Here is a 25,235-nt window from a genome sequence, read left to right on the forward strand (position 1 = left end):
TTCTTTTCAAACAGAACTTTCTTGACCATGCTACTTGCTTTAAAGATCTGGGAGCACATGGAATACAGTACAAACCATGCTTATAGCAAGGAGAAGCCAGGTGAGAAATCTGCTTTCTTTCAAATTGGGCGCTCACTTTGATCTGAATGAGGACTGCTGGCACAGCACTCAGGCGACAGGTGGAATCTTGGTCATGCTCTGGTTTCTCTTCAGAACGAACAAATCTTTCGCCTTTTATTAAAGATTATCCGTGGAGAGGAGCAAAACTGAGTTTTATCTCAATTTTTGCATGCCCCATATTATTGGGGTTTCTTTTATCAGTTTAAAGACAGAACGAGTGTGCTTTCTTGTTAGCTTTAATGTAAGTTTATTTGCATAACTATGACAATAAATGTCTGTTTCTTTTCAAGCAGAACTTTCTTGACCATACTAATTGCTTGAAAGATCTGGGAGCACATGGAAAAGAGTACAAACCATGTTTATAGCAAGGGGAAGCCTGGTGAGAAATCTGCTTTCTTTCTTTCAAATTGGGTGCTCACTTTGAGCTGAATGAGGACTGCTGGCATGGCACTCAGGCGACAGGTGGAATCTTGGTCATGCTCTGGTTTCTCTTCAGAACGAACAAATCTTTCCCCTTTTACTAAAGATTTCCGTGGAGAGGAGCAAAACTGAGTTTTATCTCAATTTTTGCATGCCCCATCTTATTGGGGTTTTATTTTATCTGTTTAAAGATAGAACGAGTGTGCTTTAATGTAAGCTCATTTGCATAGAAATTACAGTAAATGTTTGTTTCTTTTCAAACAGAACTTTCTTGACCACACTAATTGCTTGAAAGATCTGGGAGCACATGGAAAAGAGTACAAACCATGTTTATAGCAAGGGGAAGCCTGGTGAGAAATCTGCTTTCTTTCATTCAAATTGGGTGCTGACTTTCAGCTGAATGAGAACTGCTGGCATGGCACTCAGGCGACAGGTGGAATCTTGGTCATGCTCTGGTTTCTCTTCAGAACTAACAAATATTTCGCCTTTTATTAAAGATTTCCGTGGAGAGGAGCAAAACTGAGTTTTATCTCAATTTTTGCATGCCCCATATCATACCTCCCAACTGTCCCGATTTTCGCGGGACAGTCCCGTTTTTTGGGGACTGTCCCGCTGTCCCACCTGCGGGCCGCAGTGTCCCGCAGTGGGGAGGACAATTGGGAGGCTCTGTCTGTCGCTGCCCTGCTTAGCAGAGCAGCGGTGAATAGACGCTGTGCGCATGCGCACAGCGTCTATTCACTGAAGTCAGAGGGAGAGGTGGCATGCCAGCGGCTCACAGAGCGCTGGGCATGCCCCCTCAGTGCCGAAAACGGGGGCGTGACTCGCGATCGCGGGTCCTCCCGCGAAGCCACGCCCCCTTTTACTTAGGCCACGCCCTTTTTGGGAGCGCGCGACTTCGCCGCGCGTGTGTCCCTCTTTGCGAGCCGACAAAGTTGGGAGGTATGCCCATATTATTGGGGTTTCTTTTATCAGTTTAAAGACAGAACGAGTGTGCTTTCTTGTTAGCTTTAATGTAAGTTTATTTGCATAACAATGACAGTAAATGTTTGTTTCTTTTCAAACAGAACTTTCTTGACCATGCTACTTGCTTGAAAGATCTGGGAGCACATGGAAAACAGTACAAACCATGCAGTATCACAAGAGCCTTTATTTGATCTTTCATGAAGATAGAGCAGAATTGAGGACACGTCAACAATTTCTGCCGAAGGTGGTTCATCTTTCCACATGGTGCCTTTGGCCACTGACACCTTCGTTGAGTCAAAGTCTCTGGCTGTGGTCAGAACTTTGAAAATTTATGTCACCAGAACGGTTCAGATTAGGAAAACAGAGGCTCTGTTTGTCCTGTATGCTCCCAACAGGATTGGGTGTCCTGCTTCCATGCAGAGCATTATGCGCTGGATCTGTGGTAAGATTCAGCATGCTCATTCCACGGCAGGATTGCCGTTACTGATTTAGGTGAAGACTCATTCTACTAGAAAGGTGGGTTCATCCTGGGCAGCTGGTCGGGGACTCTCGGCATTGCAACTTTGCCGAGCAGCTATTTAGTAAACACTTTTGCTAAGTTTTACAAGTTTGATACCTTGGCCGATGATAACCTCAAGTTGGGTCATTCGGTGCTGCAGAGTCGTACGCACTCTTCCACCCGTTCAAGAGCTTTGGTATAACCCCATGGTTCTTAATGTGACCCCAGCATCCTCTAGGTCGTATGAGAAAATAGGATTTTAATACCTACCGGTAAATCCTTTTCTCTTAGTCTGTAGAGGATGCTGGGCATCCGTCCCAGTCCATACTGTGTCTGCAGTTATTACTTGTGGTTATACACATGTTGTGTTATGGTTCTGGTCAGCTTTTTGCTGCAATTGTTCATGCCGTTGGCTTGTGTTCTGTTGAATGCCACGTTCTGCGGCATGCTTAAGGTGTGAGCTGGTAAGATGCTCACCTTAGTTTAACAATAAATACTTTCCTGGAAAATGTCCGTCTCCCTGGGCACAGTTCCTATAACTGGAGTCTGGAGGAGGGGCATAGAGGGAGGAGCCAGTTCACACCCTTTGATAGTCTTAAAGTGCCCATGTCTCTTGCGGATCCCGTCTATACCCCATGGTTCTTAATGTGACCCCAGCATCCTCTACGGACTAAGAGAAAAGGATGCCCTTGCGCACTATCCTGACTTCTCCTCCCGTCTGCTTACTTTGTGCCTTCCAACGCACAATGCAAACTACAGGTGGTGCTGCAGGGCCCACACCCTTTTACTTGCCTTACAGAACAGCTCTGGAGCTGTTACAGTGCCCAGCTGCTGCCAGAAATCAGCTTGAATGCTTCAGGGGATGGGGCATGGCCAACATGAGCCCCACACCAAAGGAGGGTGGGGGTGTTTAATGAGAACTAGGGGTCATCCAAGCACTGCAAAAGGCCGCCATGCCCTGCACGCCCCTTTTCTCTTTTCATATGCAGATGAGGGTTCCAGCCAACTTTGGCCCACTGCTTGGATAACATCACTGTATGCAAATCCGTCTGCTGCAGACCTTCCCCCAGGAATGCTTGTACTAGATGTTGCATATGGTTTGATATTTGATGGTGCTTCAGTATTAGGCAGCCTTCCGCCCTCCCATGTTCATCTGAAAAGATGTGGTCTCCCTGCAGTTGTTGTCCCCAGACGAGAGTTCCCTTGTGCTTCCTCAGTTGAATCTCCTTAACTTGACGGGGGAGGGGCTGCCCGAGCAGCCACCCTCCCCAGCCCTATCCCAACTCATACTTATTTTGCATATGAGATCTCTTGATCATGAAGATTGTTCTCACAGGGTGAGGTTCATCCATTATATTTTAAAATAGGAAGGTACAAATTACATATTTGAATTGCATTTATGTGCTGGATTCAAATGTCCCCCCCCCCCCTTCCATTCTCAATTGTGCCCGTCAGCAGCTATTCTAAGGTTGCTGCCAATGGGTGTGACACATTAATTTCTTCTGTGGGGTACACTGGACTCCACAAGGATTCACATTGGGGTGTAGAGTAGGATCTTGATCTGAGGCACCAACCGGCTCAAAGCTTTTGACTGTTCCCAAGATGCTCAGTGCATTCTCCTCTATAACCCCGCTTCCATGAACAGGGAGCTCAGTTTGTAGTTGGTGCCTTCAGTAGCAGGCCACTTAACAGGGGCCTGCCTCAGGCAGCCTATTCTTAGCTATAAATTTTGACAAGAAAAGAAGAACTTGTTTTATGAGAATCTACAAGGGCTGCAGCAGGCTAGGTCTAATAGACATCTTTACTGCAGCTTCATCACTCCCAGCGGCGCTGTATACTCCCATGCCCTGGTTGCTGGGTCACTGCAGCGGAGGCTCCGGTTTCATCCTAAGGTCAGTCACACACACACCACCCTTCCGGATCACGAGGCCGCTGATGAAGGGGAGCGTGGCCGTAGGGGGTGGACCGTGTGCGCACTGGCGTGGACACTGATTACTGGGCAGCCGCTCCACTAGCCACCAGGTACAGTTAAGGAGCACAGGTCTGGGGGGTTTTCTCCTATATTAACCCAATTTTGTACTGCCCGCAGCGCATTGTGATAGGTATTAGGGCCTGATTCAGGTTGGATTGCAATCACAATAAGCGATCCAACTGCAAAAATTGCTAAGAGCATACGCATGTGCCTGCATTTTCTGCGGCACCCCGTAGAGAATGCGATCGCCTCTGCCTGTCAATCGGGGCGGGGGGGGGGGGGGATAGGTGGGTCAGCAACACTCCATTTCCAAGTCAGGGATGGAGCGGTGCGGGGGCAAGGCTTCAAAATGGGGTCTGCAACGGAGGAGACACAGGGGGCGTGGTCACAGCGGCTGTATGACATCACATTCAGCCGCTGTGATCACAAAAATGGTGGCGGCTTCCTGCGCGCACATACAGTCTGCACCAGCAGGAGGCTACACCATTTTTTATGATCACGCTGAACTGCAGTGCGAATGCAATTACAGCATGGTCAAGAAGGGAGGCGTCATGCTGGGTGGCCATGCCCTTTCACTGTGCAGGAGCCAGCACCGCTCACACACTAGTCCCCGGGTGCAGCCCCCAACCCCCGGGACACCCGGAGCAACAAAATGTAGATTCAGGCCACCAGGCCACGCCCCTACCTATGAAACCATGCCTCCTTTTTACCATTGCGCTGCTTATCTGCGCGCACTGCATTACAATCTCCCTCGCCACCTCTCTGGGTGTCACCAGTGATAGTGACACCTCTGCCATGCTTGTAGCAGCTGGTCCTAAGATCTACGCCTCAAGCCCTGAGTGTTTGCCCTTGTGACTTGTTGATCATCATAGCGAAGCAGATGCTTACAGAAAACTGCAGGGGCTTAGATTGAAAATAAAAAAATTGATAGGTATAAGGTAGAGAGGAGCGGGTTCGGTTCTCCGAGAACCGAATTCCCCACGAACTCCACGTTGTTTACACTGGTCCGAGGCAGGCTCGGTTGTTCCCGCCTGACTCGGAAAACCTGAACAAGGGAAAATGTCATCATCCCGCTGTCGGATTCTCGCGAGATTCGGATTCCATATAAAGAGCTGCGCGTTGCCGCCATTTTTACTCGTGCATTGAAGATAGAGCGGAATGGACGTGGCTATGTTCTCTCAGTGGAATTCTCAATATCAGTGCTCAGTATCAGTGGTTACTTATTGCTGCTCAGTAATACTAGTAGTGTGTCTCTCCTGCTCAGTGTCAGTTCTCAGTAGTATCCTCATCAGTGCTCAGTATCACTGCTCATTGTGGTGCTCAGCATACTACAGTACATTACTAATAGTCCAGTGCTGCATCTTGCTGCTCAGTGTCAGTTCTAGTATCCTCATCAGTGCTCACTATCACTGTTCATTGCATTTTGGTTTTCTGTATACTACAGTAACATAGTAATATAGTAACATATAGTAACATAGTTTTTGAGGTTGAATAGAGGCAAATTGCCCATCGTGTTCAACCTGTTTTAAGTTGTGATGATTCTACATACTTGCTGAATAATGTTTTATGACTAGTTAGCTACTATAACTCATGTTACCCCCGGATTAACCATGTTGATATTTTAAGTATTATAACCTTGGATAGCTTTTTCATTCAGAAATGTATCCATTCCTTTTTTAAATCCAATTACAGAGTCCGCCATTACCACCTTCCCTGGCAGGGAATTCCACATCCTGATTGCCCTAACAGTGAAGATCATAGTATCTCACCTGGCAGGTAAGTAGGAGTTGGGCTAGAGCTGTGGAGGATTGCTGCTCGGGCACCCCCTGTCAAGTGAAGGAGATCCAACTGAGGCAGCACAAGGGAACTCTCGAAAGAAGAACAAGGCTAGAGGAAGATCTGAGACAAAGAAATCTGACTTTTACCAGAGCTGACCAGAGGAAAGCACAAACACAGTCCCCCACTACCACAAATAATGCAGTCGAGTTTCCCACATTTGGGGAAATCACAGGGGTCAGCATACCCAGAATGCAATGAATGAACCTCACCCTGGGAGAACAATCTTCATGACCATGGTATCTCCTATGCAAAATAAGTATGATTTGGGATAGGGCTGGGGAGGGCCGCTGCTCAGGCACATCTCTGTCAAGTAAAGGAGATTCAACTGAGGCAGCACAAGGGAACTCTCATCTGGGGACAACAACTGCAGGGAGAACACATATTTTCAGATGAAAATCTTGGTCATGCTCTGGTTTCTCTTCAGAACGAACAAATCTTTCGCCTTTTACTAAAGATTTCCGTGGAGAGGAGCAAAACTGAGTTTTACCTCAATTTTTGCATGCCCCATCTTTTTGGGGTTTCTTTTATCGGTTTAAAGATATAATGAGTGTGCTTTAATGAAAGCTCATTTGCATAGAAATTACAGTAAATGTTTGTTTCTTTTCAAACAGAACTTTCTTGACCATGCTACTTGCTTGAAATATCTGGGAGCACATGGAATACAGTATAAACCATGCTTATAGCAAGGAGAAGCCAGGTGAGAAATCTGCTTTCTTTCAAATTGGGCGCTCACTTTGATCTGAATGAGGACTGCTGGCATGGCACTCAGGCGACAGGTGGAATCTTGGTCATGCTCTGGTTTCTCTTCAGAATGAGCAAATCTTTCGCCTTTTATTAAAGATTTCCGTGGAGAGGAGCAAAACTGAGTTTTATCTCAATTTTTGCATGCCCCATATTATTGGGGTTTCTTTTATCGGTTTAAAGACAGAACGAGTGTGCTTTCTTGTTAGCTTTAATGTAAGTTTATTTGTATAACAATGACAGTAAATGTCTGTTTCTTTTCAAGCAGAACTTTCTTGACCATACTAATTGCTTGAAAGATCTGGGAGCACATGGAAAAGAGTACAAACCATGCTTATAGCAAGGGGAAGCCTGGTGAGAAATCTGCTTTCTTTCTTTCAAATTGGGTGCTCACTTTGAGCTGAATGAGGACTGCTGGCATGGCACTCAGGCGACAGGTGGAATCTTGGTCATGCTCTGGTTTCTCTTCAGAACGAACAAATCTTTCGCCTTTTACTAAAGATTTCCGTGGAGAGGAGCAAAACTGAGTTTTATCTCAAATTTTGCATGCCCCATCTTATTGGGGTTTTATTTTATCGGTTTAAAGATAGAACGAGTGTGCTTTAATGTAAGCTCATTTGCATAGAAATGACAGTAAATGTTTGTTTCTTTTCAAACAGAACTTTCTTGACTATACTAATTGCTTGAAAGATCTGGGAACACATGGAAAAGAGTACAAACCATGTTTATAGCTAGGGGAAGCCTGGTGAGAAATCTGCTTTCTTTCTTTCAAATTGGGTGCTCACTTTGAGCTGAATGAGAACTGCTGGCATGGCACTCAGGCGACAGGTGGAATCTTGGTCATGCTCTGGTTTCTCTTCAGAACGAACAAATCTTTCGTCTTTTACTAAAGATTTCCGTGGAGAGGAGCAAAACTGAGTTTTATCTCATTTTTTCCTTGCCCCATCTTATTGGGGTTTTATTTTATCTGTTTAAAGATAGAACGAGTGTGCTTTAATGTAAGCTCATTTGCATAGAAATTACAGTAAATGTTTGTTTCTTTTCAAACAGAACTTTCTTGACCACACTAATTGCTTGAAAGATCTGGGAGCACATGGAAAAGAGTACAAACAATGTTTATAGCAAGGGGAAGCCTGGTGAGAAATCTGCTTTCTTTCATTCAAATTGGGTGCTCACTTTCAGCTGAATGCAGGGCCGGTGCAAGGTTCCTCGGCACCCTAGGCAAATCTTCATCGCCCCCCCCCCCCCCCAATGCCCGGCCTCTCAGGTGAAACAGTGCGTAGGTAGCGTCTTCTAAGCTCCTTTTAAGCTTTATAAATATATACAATATACTCCTGTACTTGTGCGCAGCACTTGCGCAGAAATAGCTTAACAACGTTTCGGATGCTTTGATATTGAATCTTTAATATTGGATGTTTTGTCAAAAGATGCAACATTAAAGCATCTGAAAAGTTGATAAGCTACAGTTGTATTTCCGCATATGTGCATACTGTACTTCTTTGAAACATGTGGAGTGCCACCCATAAATACAGGAGTGCCACCCATAAATACATATATATATAGTATATACATACATAATAATTTTGACACATCCTCCAACACCGCTACACCAGTTCCCCAGTCCCCCCCAAGCCCTAGATGCTTGTACAAAGTTAAAAAAAAAAAAACCTCTGCAGGGTGGTGTGTTTAATAAATGTGACGTTTCAGGGACCGTATCCCCTTTCTTGAAGAAGGGGAACGGTCCCCAAATGTCACATTTAATAAACAACACACCCTGCACAGGTTTTTTTCCCACTTTGTACAAGCCTCTGAGTGCCGCCAGCTATTTGGATACCATATACATGTGAGCATGTACCCTTATGGAGTGACAGAGGAAACAGGTTACTATATATATATATATATATATATATATATAGTGGAAAGGAAATCAGCGGCACTCAGCAGACTGTTGTAAAGTAAAAAAGTCTTTAATCCGGTCCATATATATATATATCTAAAAAGATCTATCAAGATAGATGTACTGTGTTTATACATAGATGGATATACTGTGTTGTGTGTATATGTGTGTATATATGTGTATATATATATATATATATATATATATACACACACACGTGTATATTACTGTGGCCGTTTATTGTGGCCACCTACAGACAGCTGCCACCTCTCAGGCACTAGAGAGGCGCAGCTGCTGCAGAACCTATTGCCTTTCACATAAATTAAATAAGAAGAGGCAGAGGGGGGGGAAGAAGTGAACCTAGCTACAAGATGCAGGAGGGGGGGGGGGGGGAGCAGCGGGTGCCTAATAGCTGTGGGGGAGCTGGTAATAAGAAGAGGCAGAGGGGGGGGGGGGGGAAGAAGTGAACCTAGCTACAAGATGCAGGAGGGGGGGGGGAGCAACGGGAGCCTAATAGCTGTGGGGGAGCTGGTAATTAGAAGAGGCAGAGGGGGGGGCAGAAGTGAACATAGCTACAAGATGCAGAAGGGGGGGGAGAAGTGAACATAGCTACAAGATGCAGAAGGGGGGGGAGAAGTGAACAAAGCTACAAGATGCAGAAGGGGGGGGAGAAGTGAACAAAGCTACAAGATGCAGGAGGGGAGGGGGGGGGGGTGCAGCGGGAGCCTAATAGCTGTGGGGGCGCTTGTCACAAAAAGAGGCAGCAGCAGGTACTGATGCGGGAGCCGGTCGCGGGATTGGGGGGGTAGCGCGGATAACAATTTGCACTGGATTGTAGGGAGAGGCGGCGCCCGATGCGGCAGCAGTGCGGACCAGGCCAGCGGGTGACTCTCCTTCATGTGCCCTGTGCCCAAATGCAGGGGTGATGGGGGGGGGGGACGCGGCGCGGGAGACCATCGCGTGGGGGAGCGGCGGGTAGTCAGTGATGCGGAGCGGACCAGGCCAGCGGGTGACTCTCCTTCATGTGCCCTGTGCCCAAATGCAGGGGTGATGGGGGGGGACGCGGGAGACCATCGCGTGGGGGAGCGGCGGGTAGTCAGTGATAGGCTGATACTGTGGGACCCGGGACCCCGGACTCAGGAGCACAGGCGGCAGCAGGCTGCACATAGCCCACATAACATAGTGGAATGTGTTATGATCGCAGAGGTGGGGGGGCGGCGGCACGGCAGGGTTGCAGAAGTAGGCACACAGTCAGTCAACTCACTTTTGAAGGCAGAGTCAGACAGACGTGGTGGGCGCACACGAGCAGCTCCTCTGTTTCTGCTGAGGCACATGATAAAAAAGTGTTCTCTTTCACTTTCGTTCACTAAGCAGTGCCGCCCTCCAGTGGTCGCCGCCCATAGGCAGCTGCCTAAAGCTGCCTAGTGGTAGCGCCGGCCCTGGCTGAATGAGAACTGCTGGCATGGCACTCAGGCGACAGGTGGAATCTTGGTCATGCTCTGGTTTCTCTTCAGAACTAACAAATATTTCGCCTTTTATTAAAGATTTCCGTGGAGAGGAGCAAAACTGAGTTTTTTCTCAATTTTTGCATGCCCCATATCATACCTCCCAACTGTCCCGATTTTCGCGGGACAGTCCCGTTTTTTGGGGACTGTCCCGCTGTCCCACCTGCGGGCCGCAGTGTCCCGCGGTGGGGAGGACAGTTGGGAGGCTCTGTCTGTCGCTGCCCTGCTTAGCAGAGCAGCGGTGAATAGACGCTGTGCGCATGCGCACAGCATCTATTCACTGAAGTCAGAGGGAGAGGTGGCATGCCAGCGGCTCACAGAGCGCTGGGCATGCCCCCTCAGTGCCGAAAACGGGGGCGTGACTCGCGATCGCGGGTCCTCCCGCGAAGCCACACCCCCTTTTACTTAGGCCACGCCATTTTTGGGAGCGCGCGCGACTTCGCCGCGCGTGTGTCCCTCTATGCGAGCCGACAAAGTTGGGAGGTATGCCCATATTATTGGGGTTTCTTTTATCAGTTTAAAGACAGAACGAGTGTGCTTTCTTGTTAGCTTTAATGTAAGTTTATTTGCATAACAATGACAGTAAATGTTTGTTTCTTTTCAAACAGAACTTTCTTGACCATGCTACTTGCTTGAAAGATCTGGGAGCACATGGAAAACAGTACAAACCATGCAGTATCACAAGAGCCTTTATTTGATCTTTCATGAAGATAGAGCAGAATTGAGGACACGTCAACAATTTCTGCCGAAGGTGGTTCATCTTTCCACATGGTGCCTTTGGCCACTGACACCTTCGTTGAGTCAAAGTCTCTGGCTGTGGTCAGAACTTTGAAAATTTATGTCACCAGAACGGTTCAGATTAGGAAAACAGAGGCTCTGTTTGTCCTGTATGCTCCCAACAGGATTGGGTGTCCTGCTTCCATGTAGACCATTATGCGCTGGATCTGTGGTAAGATTCAGCATGCTCATTCCATGGCAGGATTGCCGTTACTGAATTAGGTGAAGACCCATTCTACTAGAAAGGTGGGTTCATCCTGGGCAGCTGTAAGTTTTACAAGTTTGATACCTTGGCTGATGATAACCTCAAGTTGGGTCATTCGGTGCTGCAGAGTCGTACGCACTCTTCCACCCGTTCAAGAGCTTTGGTATAACCCCATGGTTCTTAATGTGACCCCAGCATCCTCTAGGTCGTATGAGAAAATAGGATTTTAATACCTACCGGTAAATCCTTTTCTCTTAGTCTGTAGACTAAGACTGTAGACTGGGCACCCGTCCCAGTCCATACTGTGTCTGCAGTTATTACTTGTGGTTATACACATGTTGTGTTATGGTTCTGGTCAGCTTTTTGCTGCAATTGTTCATGCCGTTGGCTTGTGTTCTGTTGAATGCCACGTTCTGCGGCATGCTTAAGGTGTGAGCTGGTAAGATGCTCACCTTAGTTTAACAATAAATCCTTTCCTCGAAATGTCCGTCTCCCTGGGCACAGTTCCTATAACTGGAGTCTGGAGGAGGGGCATAGAGGAAGGAGCCAGTTCACACCCTTTGATAGTCTTAAAGTGCCCATGTCTCTTGCGGATCCCGTCTATACCCCATGGTTCTTAATGTGACCCCAGCATCCTCTACGGACTAAGAGAAAAGGATGCCCTTGCGCACTATCCTGACTTCTCCTCCCGTCTGCTTACTTTGTGCCTTCCAACGCACAATGCGAACTACAGGTGGTGCTGTAGGGCCCACACCCTTTTACTTGCCTTACAGAACAGCTCTGGAGCTGTTACAGTGCCCAGCTGCTGCAAGAAATCAGCTTGAATGCTTCAGGGGATGGGGCATGGCCAACATGAGCCCCACACCAAAGGAGGGTGGGGGTGTTTAATGAGAACTAGGGGTCATCCAAGCACTGCAAAAGGCCGCCATGCCCTGCACGCCCCTTTTCTCTTTTCATATGCAGATGAGGGTTCCAGCCAACTTTGGCCCACTGCTTGGATAACATCACTGTATGCAAATCCGTCTGCTGCAGACCTTCCCCCAGGAATGCTTGTACTAGATGTTGCATATGGTTTGATATTTGATGGTGCTTCAGTATTAGGCAGCCTTCCGCCCTCCCATGTTCATCTGAAAAGATGTGGTCTCCCTGCAGTTGTTGTCCCCAGACGAGAGTTCCCTTGTGCTTCCTCAGTTGAATCTCCTTAACTTGACGGGGGAGGGGCTGCCAGAGCAGACACCCTCCCCAGCCCTATCCCAACTCATACTTATTTTGCATATGAGATTTCTTGATCATGAAGATTGTTCTCACAGGGTGAGGTTCATCCATTATATTTTAAAATAGGAAGGTACAAATTACATATTTGAATTGCATTTATGTGCTGGATTCAAATGTCCCCCCCCCCCCCTTCCATTCTCAATTGTGCCCGTCAGCAGCTATTCTAAGGTTGCTGCCAATGGGTGTGACACATTTATTTCTTCTGTGGGGTACACTGGACTCCACAAGGATTCACATTGGGGTGTAGAGTAGGATCTTGATCTGAGGCACCAACCGGCTCAAAGCTTTTGACTGTTCCCAAGATGCTCAGTGCATTCTCCTCTATAACCCCGCTTCCATGAACAGGGAGCTCAGTTTGTAGTTGGTGCCTTCAGTAGCAGGCCACTTAACAGGGGCCTGCCTCAGGCAGCCTATTCTTAGCTATAAATTTTGACAAGAAAAGAAGAACTTGTTTTATGAGAATCTACAAGGGCTGCAGCAGGCTAGGTCTAATAGACATCTTTACTGCAGCTTCATCACTCCCAGCGGCGCTGTATACTCCCGTGCCCCGGTTGCTGGGTCACTGCAGCGGAGGCTCCGGTTTCATCCTAAGGTCAGTCACACACACTCCACCCTTCCGGATCACGAGGCCGCTGATGAAGGGGAGCGTGGCCGTAGGGGGTGGACCGTGTGCGCACTGGCGTGGACACTGATTACTGGGCAGCCGCTCCACTAGCCACCAGGTACAGTTAAGGAGCACAGGTCTGGGGGTTTTTCTCCTATATTAACCCAATTTTGTACTGCCCGCAGCGCATTGTGATAGGTAATAGGGCCTGATTCAGGTTGGATTGCAATCACAATAAGCGATCCAACTGCAAAAATTGCTAAGAGCATACGCATGTGCCTGCATTTTCTGCGGCACCCCGCAGAGAATGCGATCGCCTCTGCCTGTCAATCGGGGCGGGGGGGGGGGGATAGGTGGGTCAGCAACACTCCATTTCCAAGTCAGGGATGGAGCGGTGCGGGTGCAAGGCTTCAAAATGGGGTCTGCAACGGAGGAGACACAGGGGGCGTGGTCACAGCGGCTGTATGACATCACATTCAGCCGCTGTGATCACAAAAATGGTGGCGGCTTCCTGCGCGCACATACAGTCTGCACCAGCAGGAGGCTACACCATTTTTTATGATCACGCTGAACTGCAGTGCGACTGCAATTACAGCATGGTCAAGAAGGGAGGCGTCATGCTGGGTGGCCATACCTTTTCACTGTGCAGGAGCCAGCACCGCTCACACACTAGTCCCCGGGTGCAGCCCCCAACCCCCGGGACACCCGGAGCAACAAAATGTAGATTCAGGCCACCAGGCCACGCCCCTACCTATGAAACCATGCCTCCTTTTTACCATTGCGCTGCTTATCTGCGCGCACTGCATTACAATCTCCCTCGCCACCTCTCTGGGTGTCACCAGTAATAGTGACACCTCTGCCATGCTTGTAGCAGCTGGTCCTAAGATCTACGCCTCAAGCCCTGAGTGTTTGCCCTTGTGACTTGTTGATCATCATAGCGAAGCAGATGCTTACAGAAAACTGCAGGGGCTTAGATTGAAAATAAAAAAATTGATGGGTATAAGGTAGAGAGGAGCGGGTTCGGTTCTCCGAGAACCGAATTCCCCACGAACTCCACGTGGTTTACACTGGTCCGAGGCAGGCTCGGTTGTTCCCGCCTGACTCGGAAAACCTGAACAAGGGAAAATGTCATCATCCCGCTGTCGGATTCTCGCGAGATTCGGATTCCATATAAAGAGCTGCGCGTTGCCGCCATTTTTACTCGTGCATTGAAGAGAGAGCGGAATGGACGTGGCTATGTTCTCTCAGTGGAAATCTCAATATCAGTGCTCAGTATCAGTGGTTACTTATTGCTGCTCAGTAATACTAGTAGTGTGTCTCTCCTGCTCAGTGTCAGTTCTCAGTAGTATCCTCATCAGTGCTCAGTATCACTGCTCATTGTCTTGTGCTGCATTGTGGTGCTCAGCATACTACAGTACATTACTAATAGTCCAGTGCTGCATCTTGCTGCTCAGTGTCAGTTCTAGTATCCTCATCAGTGCTCACTATCACTGTTCATTGCATTTTGGTTTTCTGTATACTACAGTAACATAGTAATATAGTAACATATAGTAACATAGTTTTTGAGGTTGAATAGAGGCAAATTGCCCATCGTGTTCAACCTGTTTTAAGTTGTGATGATTCTACATACTTGCTGAATAATGTTTTATGACTAGTTAGCTACTATAACTCATGTTACCCCCGGATTAACCATGTTGATATTTTAAGTATTATAACCTTGGATAGCTTTTTCATTCAGAAATGTAATTATTCCTTTTTTAAATCCAATTACAGAGTCCGCCATTACCACCTTCCCTGGCAGGGAATTCCACATCCTGATTGCCCTAACAGTGAAGATCATAGTATCTCACCTGGCAGGTAAGTAGGAGTTGGGCTAGAGCTGTGGAGGATTGCTGCTCGGGCACCCCCTGTCAAGTGAAGGAGATCCAACTGAGGCAGCACAAGGGAACTCTCGAAAGAAGAACAAGGCTAGAGGAAGATCTGAGACAAAGAAATCTGACTTTTACCAGAGCTGACCAGAGGAAAGCACAAACACAGTCCCCCACTACCACAAATAATGCAGTCGAGTTTCCCACATTTGGGGAAATCACAGGGGTCAGCATACCCAGAATGCAATGAATGAACCTCACCCTGGGAAAACAATCTTCATGACCATGGTATCTCCTATGCAAAATAAGTATGATTTGGGATAGGGCTGGGGAGGGCCGCTGCTCAGGCACATCTCTGTCAAGTAAAGGAGATTCAACTGAGGCAGCACAAGGGAACTCTCATCTGGGGACAACAACTGCAGGGAGAACACATATTTTCAGATGAAAATCTTGGTCATGCTCTGGTTTCTCTTCAGAACGAACAAATCTTTCGCCTTTTACTAAAGATTTCCGTGGAGAGGAGCAAAACTGAGTTTTACCTCAATTTTTGCATGCCCCATCTTTTTGGGGTTTCTTTTATCGGTTTAAAGATAGAATGAGTGTGCTTTAATGAAAGCTCATTTGCATAGAAATTACAGTAAATGTTTGTTTCTTTTCAAACAGAACTTTCTTGACCATGCTACTTGCTTGAAAGATCTGGGAGCACATGGAATACAGTACAAACCATGCTTATAGCAAGGAGAAGCCAGGTGAGAAATCTGCTTTCTTTCAAATTGGGCGCTCACTTTGATCTGAATGAGGACTGCTGGCATGGCACTCAGGCGACAGGTGGAATCTTGGTCATGCTCTGGTTTCTCTTCAGAATGAACAAATCTTTCGCCTTTTATTAAAGATTTCCGTGGAGAGGAGCAAAACTGAGTTTTATCTCAATTTTTGCATGCCCCATATTATTGGGGTTTCTTTTATCAGTTTAAAGACAGAACGAGTGTGCTTTCTTGTTGGCTTTAATGTAAGTTTATTTGTATAACAATGACAGTAAATGTCTGTTTCTTTTCAACCAGAACTTTCTTGACCATACTAATTGCTTGAAAGATCTGGGAGCACATGGAAAAGAGTACAAACCATGCTTATAGCAAGGGGAAGCCTGGTGAGAAATCTGCTTTCTTTCTTTCATATTGGGTGCTCACTTTGAGCTGAATGAGGACTGCTGGCATGGCACTCAGGCGACAGGTGGAATCTTGGTCATGCTCTGGTTTCTCTTCAGAACGAACAAATCTTTCGCCTTTTACTAAAGATTTCCGTGGAGAGGAGCAAAACTGAGTTTTATCTCAATTTTTGCATGCCCCATATTATTGGGGTTTCTTTTAACAGTTTAAAGACAGAACGAGTGTGCTTTCTTGTTAGCTTTAATGTAAGTTGCCATAGATGCAGTGAAACACGCGTGTAGGGCACGGCGTGTCCGCGTGTATTTGACTCATGTGAAATGTTATAAAACAAAAATATATGATTATGATGTTAGCTGTTAGTCTCCACTAATAGGGAATAGAAGCTGAGCTATAAGAAAGGAATACACTAGATATGATGTCACTTAGCAATTACAATGTCTAAAGTGCATACAGATAGCTACTAATAACTCTTGATAAGAAAGTATATCAGTGTGGGTATATTTATATGATGGGATATTGGGACTAGTGAATATATATCACTCCTGCTGTCCAGATTGGCAATAACCAGACAATTATGATAAGAGTAGAGATGTCACATGGGCTGCTATAGATATTAATTTAATGCTGTATGTGTCATTTGTTACAAATGGATACATTTTCTATGAGTCAGCCTAGCAGCTGCATGTTCTAACACAGAGGTGGCCAACCCGCGGCTCTCGAGCCGCATGCGGTTCTCTCCTTGTTGTGATGCGGCTCCCGCTCTCTCTCATTCAAGTGACGCGGCTCTTGACTCGCACCGGCACTTGTCTCAGCCTTCCAACAGCCTGCCTCCGTCACAGGAGGCTTGGGAGGCGCCGGCACTGCTCCGCTCTATGCGGGATGTGAAGTTAGGACTAGAGATGAGCGCCTGAAATTTTTCGGGTTTTGTGTTTTGGTTTTGGGTTCGGTTCCGTGGCCGTGTTTTGGGTTCGAACGCGTTTTGGCAAAACCTCACCGAATTTTTTTTGTCGGATTCGGGTGTGTTTTGGATTCGGGTGTTTTTTTCAAAAAACACTAAAAAACAGCTTAAATCATAGAATTTGGGGGTCATTTTGATCCCAAAGTATTATTAACCTCAAAAACCATAATTTACACTCATTTTCAGTCTATTCTGAATACCTCACACCTCACAATATTATTTTTAGTCCTAAAATTTGCACTGAGGTCGCTGTGTGAGTAAGATAAGCGACCCTAGTGGCCGACACAAACACCGGGCCCATCTAGGAGTGGCACTGCAGTGTCACGCAGGATGTCCCTTCCAAAAAACCCTCCCCAAACAGCACATGACGCAAACAAAAAAAGAGGCGCAATGAGGTAGCTGTGTGAGTAAGATTAGCGACCCTAGTGGCCGACACAAACACCGGGCCCATCTAGGAGTGGCACTGCAGTGTCACGCAGGATGTCCCTTCCAAAAAACCCTCCCCAAACAGCACATGACGCAAAGAAAAAAAGAGGCGCAATGAGGTAGCTGTGTGAGTAAGATTAGCGACCCTAGTGGCCGACACAAACACCGGGCCCATCTAGGAGTGGCACTGCAGTGTCACGCAGGATGTCCCTTCCAAAAAACCCTCCCCAAACAGCACATGACGCAAAGAAAAAAAGAGGCGCAATGAGGTAGCTGACTGTGTGAGTAAGATTAGCGACCCTAGTGGCCGACACAAACACCGGGCCCATCTAGGAGTGGCACTGCAGTGTCACGCAGGATGTCCCTTCCAAAAAACCCTCCCCAATCAGCACATGATGCAAAGAAAAAGAAAAGAAAAAAGAGGTGCAAGATGGAATTGTCCTTGGGCCCTCCCACCCACCCTTATGTTGTATAAACAAAACAGGACATGCACACTTTAACCAACCCATCATTTCAGTGACAGGGTCTGCCACACGACTGTGACTGATATGACGGGTTGGTTTGGACCCCCCCCAAAAAAGAAGCAATTAATCTCTCCTTGCACAAACTGGCTCTACAGAGGCAAGATGTCCACCTCATCTTCACCCTCCGATATATCACCGTGTACATCCCCCTCCTCACAGATTATCAATTCGTCCCCACTGGAATCCACCATCTCAGCTCCCTGTGTACTTTGTGGAGGCAATTGCTGCTGGTCAATGTCTCCGCGGAGGAATTGATTATAATTCATTTTAATGAACATCATCTTCTCCACATTTTCTGGATGTAACCTCGTACGCCGATTGCTGACAAGGTGAGCGGCGGCACTAAACACTCTTTCGGAGTACACACTTGTGGGAGGGCAACTTAGGTAGAATAAAGCCAGTTTGTGCAAGGGCCTCCAAATTGCCTCTTTTTCCTGCCAGTATAAGTACGGACTGTGTGACGTGCCTACTTGGATGCGGTCACTCATATAATCCTCCACCATTCTATCAATGTTGAGAGAATCATATGCAGTGACAGTAGACGACATGTCCGTAATCGTTGTCAGGTCCTTCAGTCCGGACCAGATGTCAGCATCAGCAGTCGCTCCAGACTGCCCTGCATCACCGCCAGCGGGTGGGCTCGGAATTCTGAGCCTTTTCCTCGCACCCCCAGTTGCGGGAGAATGTGAAGGAGGAGATGTTGACAGGTCGCGTTCCGCTTGACTTGACAATTTTGTCACCAGCAGGTCTTTCAACCCCAGCAGACCTGTGTCTGCCGGAAAGAGAGATCCAAGGTAGGCTTTAAATCTAGGATCGAGCACGGTGGCCAAAATGTAGTGCTCTGATTTCAACAGATTGACCACCCGTGAATCCTTGTTAAGCGAATTAAGGGCTGCATCCACAAGTCCCACATGCCTAGCGGAATCGCTCCCTTTTAGCTCCTTCTTCAATGCCTCCAGCTTCTTCTGCAAAAGCCTGATGAGGGGAATGACCTGACTCAGGCTGGCAGTGTCTGAACTGACTTCACGTGTGGCAAGTTCAAAGGGCATCAGAACCTTGCACAACGTTGAAATCATTCTCCACTGCACTTGAGACAGGTGCATTCCACCTACTATATCGTGCTCAATTGTATAGGCTTGAATGGCCTTTTGCTGCTCCTCCAACCTCTGAAGCATATAGAGGGTTGAATTCCACCTCGTTACCACTTCTTGCTTCAGATGATGGCAGGGCAGGTTCAGTAGTTTTTGGTGGTGCTCCAGTCTTCTGTACGTGGTGCCTGTACGCCGAAAGTGTCCCGCAATTTTTCTGGCCACCGACAGCATCTCTTGCACGCCCCTGTCGTTTTTTAAAAAATTCTGCACCACCAAATTCAAGGTATGTGCAAAACATGGGACGTGCTGGAATTTGCCCATATTTAATGCACACACAATATTGCTGGCGTTGTCCGATGCCACAAATCCACAGGAGAGTCCAATTGGGGTAAGCCATTCTGCGATGATCTTCCTCAGTTGCCGTAAGAGGTTTTCAGCTGTGTGCGTATTCTGGAAAGCGGTGATACAAAGCGTAGCCTGCCTAGGAAAGAGTTGGCGTTTGCGAGATGCTGCTACTGGTGCCGCCGCTGCTGTTCTTGCGGCGGGAGTCCATACATCTACCCAGTGGGCTGTCACAGTCATATAGTCCTGACCCTGCCCTGCTCCACTTGTCCACATGTCCGTGGTTAAGTGGACATTGGGTACAACTGCATTTTTTAGGACACTGGTGAGTCTTTTTCTGACGTCCGTGTACATTCTCGGTATCGCCTGCCTAGAGAAGTGGAACCTAGATGGTATTTGGTAACGGGGGCACACTGCCTCAATAAATTGTCTAGTTCCCTGTGAACTAACGGCGGATACCGGACGCACGTCTAACACCAACATAGTTGTCAAGGCCTCAGTTATCCGCTTTGCAGTAGGATGACTGCTGTGATATTTCATCTTCCTCGCAAAGGACTGTTGAACAGTCAATTGCTTACTGGAAGTAGTACAAGTGGGCTTACGACTTCCCCTCTGGGATGACCATCGACTCCCAGCGGCAACAACAGCAGCGCCAGCAGCAGTAGGCGTTACACGCAAGGATGCATCGGAGGAATCCCAGGCAGGAGAGGACTCGTCAGAATTGCCAGTGACATGGCCTGCAGGACTATTGGCATTCCTGGGGAAGGAGGAAATTGACACTGAGGGAGTTGGTGGGGTGGTTTGTGTGAGCTTGGTTACAAGAGGAAGGGATTTACTGGTCAGTGGACTGCTTCCGCTGTCACCCAAAGTTTTTGAACTTGTCACTGACTTATTATGAATGCGCTGCAGGTGACGTATAAGGGAGGATGTTCCGAGGTGGTTAACGTCCTTACCCCTACTTATTACAGCTTGACAAAGGGAACACACGGCTTGACACCTGTTGTCCGCATTTCTGGTGAAATACCTCCACACCGAAGAGCTGATTTTTTTGGTATTTTCACCTGGCATGTCAACGGCCATATTCCTCCCACGGACAACAGGTGTCTCCCCGGGTGCCTGACTTAAACAAACCACCTCACCATCAGAATCCTCCTGGTCAATTTCCTCCCCAGCGCCAGCAACACCCATATCCTCCTCATCCTGGTGTACTTCAACACTGACATCTTCAATCTGACTATCAGGAACTGGACTGCGGGTGCTCCTTCCAGCACTTGCAGGGGGCGTGCAAATGGTGGAAGGCGCATGCTCTTCACGTCCAGTGTTGGGAAGGTCAGGCATCGCAACCGACACAATTGGACTCTCCTTGTGGATTTGGGATTTCAAAGAACGCACAGTTCTTTGCGGTGCTTTTGCCAGCTTGAGTCTTTTCAGTTTTCTAGCGAGAGGCTGAGTGCTTCCATCCTCATGTGAAGCTGAACCACTAGCCATGAACATAGGCCAGGGCCTCAGCCGTTCCTTGCCACTCCGTGTGGTAAATGGCATATTGGCAAGTTTACGCTTCTCCTCCGACAATTTTATTTTAGGTTTTGGAGTCCTTTTTTTACTGATATTTGGTGTTTTGGTTTTGACATGCTCTGTACTATGCCATTGGGCATCGGCCTTGGCAGACGACGTTGCTGGAATTTCATCGTCTCGGCCATGACTAGTGGCAGCAGCTTCAGCACGAGGTGGAAGTGGATCTTGATCTTTCCCTAATTTTGGAACCTCAACATTTTTGTTCTCCATATTTTAATAGGCACAACTAAAAGGCACCTCAGGTAAACAATGGAGATGGATGGATTGGATACTAGTATACAATTATGGACGGGCTGCCGAGTGCCGACACAGAGGTAGCCACAGCCGTGAACTACCGCACTGTACTGTGTCTGCTGCTAATATATAGACTGGTTGATAAAGAGATAGTATACTCGTAACTAGTATGTATGTATAAAGAAAGAAAAAAAAACCACGGTTAGGTGGTATATACAATTATGGACGGGCTGCCGAGTGCCGACACAGAGGTAGCCACAGCCGTGAACTACCGCACTGTACTGTGTCTGCTGCTAATATATAGACTGGTTGATAAAGAGATAGTATACTCGTAACTAGTATGTATGTATAAAGAAAGAAAAAAAAACCACGGTTAGGTGGTATATACAATTATGGACGGGCTGCCGAGTGCCGACACAGAGGTAGCCACAGCCGTGAACTACCGCACTGTACTGTGTCTGCTGCTAATATATAGACTGGTTGATAAAGAGATAGTATACTCGTAACTAGTATGTATGTATAAAGAAAGAAAAAAAAACCACGGTTAGGTGGTATATACAATTATGGACGGGCTGCCGAGTGCCGACACAGAGGTAGCCACAGCCGTGAACTACCGCACTGTACTGTGTCTGCTGCTAATATATAGACTGGTTGATAAAGAGATAGTATACTCGTAACTAGTATGTATGTATAAAGAAAGAAAAAAAAACCACGGTTAGGTGGTATATACAATTATGGACGGGCTGCCGAGTGCCGACACAGAGGTAGCCACAGCCGTGAACTACCGCACTGTACTGTGTCTGCTGCTAATATATAGACTGGTTGATAAAGAGATAGTATACTCGTAACTAGTATGTATGTATAAAGAAAGAAAAAAAAACCACGGTTAGGTGGTATATACAATTATGGACGGGCTGCCGAGTGCCGACACAGAGGTAGCCACAGCCGTGAACTACCGCACTGTACTGTGTCTGCTGCTAATATATAGACTGGTTGATAAAGAGATAGTATACTCGTAACTAGTATGTATGTATAAAGAAAGAAAAAAAAACCACGGTTAGGTGGTATATACAATTATGGACGGGCTGCCGAGTGCCGACACAGAGGTAGCCACAGCCGTGAACTACCGCACTGTACTGTGTCTGCTGCTAATATATAGACTGGTTGATAAAGAGATAGTATACTCGTAACTAGTATGTATGTATAAAGAAAGAAAAAAAAACCACGGTTAGGTGGTATATACAATTATGGACGGGCTGCCGAGTGCCGACACAGAGGTAGCCACAGCCGTGAACTACCGCACTGTACTGTGTCTGCTGCTAATATATAGACTGGTTGATAAAGAGATAGTATACTCGTAACTAGTATGTATGTATAAAGAAAGAAAAAAAAACCACGGTTAGGTGGTATATACAATTATGGACGGGCTGCCGAGTGCCGACACAGAGGTAGCCACAGCCGTGAACTACCGCACTGTACTGTGTCTGCTGCTAATATATAGACTGGTTGATAAAGAGATAGTATACTCGTAACTAGTATGTATGTATAAAGAAAGAAAAAAAAACCACGGTTAGGTGGTATATACAATTATGGACGGGCTGCCGAGTGCCGACACAGAGGTAGCCACAGCCATGAACTACCGCACTGTACTGTGTCTGCTGCTAATATATAGACTGGTTGATAAAGAGATAGTATACTCGTAACTAGTATGTATGTATAAAGAAAGAAAAAAAAACCACGGTTAGGTGGTATATACAATTATGGACGGGCTGCCGAGTGCCGACACAGAGGTAGCCACAGCCGTGAACTACCGCACTGTACTGTGTCTGCTGCTAATATATAGACTGGTTGATAAAGAGATAGTATACTCGTAACTAGTATGTATGTATAAAGAAAGAAAAAAAAACCACGGTTAGGTGGTATATACAATTATGGACGGGCTGCCGAGTGCCGACACAGAGGTAGCCACAGCCGTGAACTACCGCACTGTACTGTGTCTGCTGCTAATATATAGACTGGTTGATAAAGAGATAGTATACTCGTAACTAGTATGTATGTATAAAGAAAGAAAAAAAAACCACGGTTAGGTGGTATATACAATTATGGACGGGCTGCCGAGTGCCGACACAGAGGTAGCCACAGCCGTGAACTACCGCACTGTACTGTGTCTGCTGCTAATATATAGACTGGTTGATAAAGAGATAGTATACTCGTAACTAGTATGTATGTATAAAGAAAGAAAAAAAAACCACGGTTAGGTGGTATATACAATTATGGACGGGCTGCCGAGTGCCGACACAGAGGTAGCCACAGCCGTGAACTACCGCACTGTACTGTGTCTGCTGCTAATATATAGACTGGTTGATAAAGAGATAGTATACTCGTAACTAGTATGTATGTATAAAGAAAGAAAAAAAAACCACGGTTAGGTGGTATATACAATTATGGACGGGCTGCCGAGTGCCGACACAGAGGTAGCCACAGCCGTGAACTACCGCACTGTACTGTGTCTGCTGCTAATATAGACTGGTTGATAAAGAGATAGTATACTCGTAACTAGTATGTATGTATAAAGAAAGAAAAAAAAACCACGGTTAGGTGGTATATACAATTATGGACGGGCTGCCGAGTGCCGACACAGAGGTAGCCACAGCCGTGAACTACCGCACTGTACTGTGTCTGCTGCTAATATAGACTGGTTGATAAAGAGATAGTATACTACTAATATTATATATACTGGTGGTCAGGTCACTGGTCACTAGTCACACTGGCAGTGGCACTCCTGCAGCAAAAGTGTGCACTGTTTTAATATAATATTATGTACTCCTGGCTCCTGCTATAACCTATAACTGGCACTGCAGTAGTGCTCCCCAGTCTCCCCCACAATTATAAGCTGTGTGAGCTGAGCAGTCAGACAGATATATAATATATATAGATGATGCAGCACACTGGCCTGAGCCTGAGCAGTGCACACAGATATGGTATGTGACTGACTGAGTCACTGTGTGTATCGCTTTTTTCAGGCAGAGAACGGATATATTAAATAAACTGCACTGTGTGTCTGGTGGTCACTCACTATATAATATATTATGTACTCCTGGCTCCTGCTATAACCTATAACTGGCACTGCAGTAGTGCTCCCCAGTCTCCCCCACAATTATAAGCTGTGTGAGCTGAGCAGTCAGACAGATAATCAGATATATATAATATTATATATAGATAATAGATGATGCAGCACACTGGCCTGAGCCTGAGCAGTGCACACAGATATGGTATGTGACTGAGTCACTGTGTGCTGTGTATCGCTTTTTTCAGGCAGAGAACGGATTATAAATAAAACTGGTGGTCACTATCAGCAAAACTCTGCACTGTACTGAGTACTCCTAATGCTCCCCAAAATTAGTAAATCAAGTGTCTCTCTAATCTATTCTAAACGGAGAGGACGCCAGCCACGTCCTCTCCCTATCAATCTCAATGCACGTGTGAAAATGGCGGCGACGCGCGGCTCCTTATATAGAATCCGAGTCTCGCGATAGAATCCGAGCCTCGCGAGAATCCGACAGCGTCATGATGACGTTCGGGCGCGCTCGGGTTAACCGAGCAAGGCGGGAAGATCCGAGTCGCTCGGACCCGTGAAAAAAAACATGAAGTTCGTGCGGGTTCGGATTCAGAGAAACCGAACCCGCTCATCTCTAGTTAGGACGTCACATCGCTTAATGAGAGGCGGAGCCGCTGCCACAGGAGAGGATGCAGCTGCGGGACTCGTGGACGCCATTGTAAGTATGCAGTCTAGGCTGCGGCTGGTGTCTAAATGCCACAGCGGAGGAGGGGGTGGTGGTGGAGCCTGGAGCCTGCCATGAGAGCCTGTCTGCATGATGAGGGGGACCCAGGTGCCGCTGTCATCTGTGCGGTGAGGGGGACCCAGGCGCCGCTGTCATCTGTGCGGTGAGGGGGACCCAGGCGCCGCTGTCATCTGTGCGGTGAGGGCGGCCCAGCCAGCACCACGCGCCGTGCGGTGAGAAGATCAGATGCTAAATACCTGCGGGGAGTGAGAGGGGAGGAGGAGGGAATACTCGGGTCTTGGATGTTATGCTGTGTGTGGAGCTGGGGGGAATGCTGACTACTGTGTTTGGATCTGGGGGGGATGCTGGGAACTGTGTTTGGATCTGGGGGGGATGCTGGCTACTGTGTGTGGAGCTGGGGGGATGCTGGCTACAGTGTTTGGAGCTGGGGG

General features: G+C 47.1%; 13 non-coding genes across 13 annotated transcripts; 11 read left to right on the plus strand and 2 right to left on the minus strand.

Annotated features, from left to right (window-relative positions):
* The first annotated feature begins 193 nt into the window (after nucleotides 1–193).
* On the plus strand, nucleotides 194–310 carry LOC135037892 (U5 spliceosomal RNA). Its single transcript, XR_010232355.1, has one exon. It is a non-coding gene; the product is annotated as a U5 spliceosomal RNA (small nuclear RNA).
* A 286-nt stretch (nucleotides 311–596) lies between these two features.
* Nucleotides 597–712, plus strand: LOC135037883 (U5 spliceosomal RNA). The gene has a single exon (XR_010232346.1). It is a non-coding gene; the product is annotated as a U5 spliceosomal RNA (small nuclear RNA).
* A 275-nt stretch (nucleotides 713–987) lies between these two features.
* Nucleotides 988–1,100, plus strand: LOC135037895 (U5 spliceosomal RNA). Its single transcript, XR_010232358.1, has one exon. It is a non-coding gene; the product is annotated as a U5 spliceosomal RNA (small nuclear RNA).
* Nucleotides 1,101–5,909: 4,809 nt separating this feature from the next.
* LOC135037750 (U1 spliceosomal RNA) lies at nucleotides 5,910–6,073 on the minus strand. Its single transcript, XR_010232238.1, has one exon. It is a non-coding gene; the product is annotated as a U1 spliceosomal RNA (small nuclear RNA).
* A 144-nt stretch (nucleotides 6,074–6,217) lies between these two features.
* On the plus strand, nucleotides 6,218–6,333 carry LOC135037869 (U5 spliceosomal RNA). The gene has a single exon (XR_010232332.1). It is a non-coding gene; the product is annotated as a U5 spliceosomal RNA (small nuclear RNA).
* A 270-nt stretch (nucleotides 6,334–6,603) lies between these two features.
* Nucleotides 6,604–6,719, plus strand: LOC135037888 (U5 spliceosomal RNA). The gene has a single exon (XR_010232351.1). It is a non-coding gene; the product is annotated as a U5 spliceosomal RNA (small nuclear RNA).
* A 286-nt stretch (nucleotides 6,720–7,005) lies between these two features.
* On the plus strand, nucleotides 7,006–7,121 carry LOC135037882 (U5 spliceosomal RNA). Its single transcript, XR_010232345.1, has one exon. It is a non-coding gene; the product is annotated as a U5 spliceosomal RNA (small nuclear RNA).
* A 275-nt stretch (nucleotides 7,122–7,396) lies between these two features.
* LOC135037887 (U5 spliceosomal RNA) lies at nucleotides 7,397–7,512 on the plus strand. Its single transcript, XR_010232350.1, has one exon. It is a non-coding gene; the product is annotated as a U5 spliceosomal RNA (small nuclear RNA).
* Nucleotides 7,513–9,945: 2,433 nt separating this feature from the next.
* LOC135037896 (U5 spliceosomal RNA) lies at nucleotides 9,946–10,058 on the plus strand. Its single transcript, XR_010232359.1, has one exon. It is a non-coding gene; the product is annotated as a U5 spliceosomal RNA (small nuclear RNA).
* A 4,775-nt stretch (nucleotides 10,059–14,833) lies between these two features.
* LOC135037899 (U1 spliceosomal RNA) lies at nucleotides 14,834–14,997 on the minus strand. Its single transcript, XR_010232362.1, has one exon. It is a non-coding gene; the product is annotated as a U1 spliceosomal RNA (small nuclear RNA).
* A 144-nt stretch (nucleotides 14,998–15,141) lies between these two features.
* On the plus strand, nucleotides 15,142–15,257 carry LOC135037870 (U5 spliceosomal RNA). Its single transcript, XR_010232333.1, has one exon. It is a non-coding gene; the product is annotated as a U5 spliceosomal RNA (small nuclear RNA).
* A 270-nt stretch (nucleotides 15,258–15,527) lies between these two features.
* On the plus strand, nucleotides 15,528–15,643 carry LOC135037886 (U5 spliceosomal RNA). The gene has a single exon (XR_010232349.1). It is a non-coding gene; the product is annotated as a U5 spliceosomal RNA (small nuclear RNA).
* Nucleotides 15,644–15,929: 286 nt separating this feature from the next.
* On the plus strand, nucleotides 15,930–16,045 carry LOC135037873 (U5 spliceosomal RNA). The gene has a single exon (XR_010232336.1). It is a non-coding gene; the product is annotated as a U5 spliceosomal RNA (small nuclear RNA).
* Nucleotides 16,046–25,235: the final 9,190 nt, after the last annotated feature.

This window comes from Pseudophryne corroboree, unplaced genomic scaffold (assembly GCF_028390025.1).
Source record: "Pseudophryne corroboree isolate aPseCor3 unplaced genomic scaffold, aPseCor3.hap2 scaffold_685, whole genome shotgun sequence".
NCBI lineage: Eukaryota > Metazoa > Chordata > Amphibia > Anura > Myobatrachidae > Pseudophryne > Pseudophryne corroboree.